At 43.9% G+C, this 1089-nt stretch overlaps 1 pseudogene; it reads left to right on the forward strand.

Moving 5' to 3' along the window:
• The first annotated feature begins 348 nt into the window (after positions 1-348).
• Positions 349-1052, forward strand: LOC102732362 (transcription factor BTF3 pseudogene; annotated as a pseudogene).
• The last annotated feature ends 37 nt before the right edge of the window (positions 1053-1089 follow it).

Here is a 1089-nt window from a genome sequence, read left to right on the forward strand (position 1 = left end):
AGGAGAGGAAACCCAAAGGTAGTGTAGGCCACTGCACAGAGGGATTCTTGGAAGACGAGGCTTAGTGGGCCAGAATTGGTTTTCTACCAGATAAATGGACAGAGGCACATAAATCCACACCCATCAATCTACACAGTTTTGCCCTAAGTCTCCAGGAAGGCAAGCAAGTACTTAGTACATAAAACTAACAGCAGCAACTCTTTGGGGACATAAAACTAACAGCTCTTAGACTGCAGCATTTCTCACTTTAATTTATTGGCTTTGAACATTTTTGTAACATGAACCACAAGTTGCTGGGTTTGAACCAACAAATTTGTTGATGATTAAATTTCTCAAGAAGAGAGCTGCCATCTTGCGTCCCCGCGTGTGTGCTCCTAATCTCAGCTGGTCCGCCCGAGACCCCCTGAGCGCCAACCCTATTCCCCCGCGCGGTCCCATTTCCGCTCCAATAAGATGAAAGAAACTATCATGAACCAGGAGAAACTCGCCAAACTTCAAGCACAAGTGCGCATTCGTGGGAAAGGAACTGCTCGCTGAAAGAAGAAGGTGGTTCATAGAACGGCTCCAGCAGATGATAAAAAACTTCAGCTCTCCTTAAAGAAGTTAGGAGTAAACAATATCTCTGGTATTGAAGAAGTGAATATGTTCACAGACCAAGGAACAGTGATCCCCTCTAACTACCCCAAAGTTCAGGCATCACTGGCAGCGAACACTTTCCCCATTACAGGCCGTGCTGAGACAAAGCAGCTGACAGAAATGCTACCCAATATCTTAAACCAACTTGGTGCAGACAGTCTGACTAGTTGAAGAAGACTGGCTGAAGCTCTGCCCAAACAATCTGTGGATGGAAAAGCACCACTTGCTACCAGAGAGGATGATGATGATGAAGTTCCAGATCTTGTGGAGCATTTTGATGAAGCTTCCAAGAATGAAGCAAACTGAATTGAGTCAACTTCTGAAGAACATAAAACTTGAAGAAGTTACTGGGAGCTGCTATTTTATATTATGACTGCTTTTTAAAATTTTGTTCGTGGATCTGATAAAATCTAGATCTCTAATATTTTTAAGCCCAAGCCCCTTGGACACTGC

Source organism: Leptonychotes weddellii, unplaced genomic scaffold, assembly GCF_054177405.1.
Source record: "Leptonychotes weddellii isolate Sample4059 unplaced genomic scaffold, ASM5417740v2 HiC_scaffold_21716, whole genome shotgun sequence".
In the NCBI taxonomy this organism is placed as follows: domain Eukaryota; kingdom Metazoa; phylum Chordata; class Mammalia; order Carnivora; family Phocidae; genus Leptonychotes; species Leptonychotes weddellii.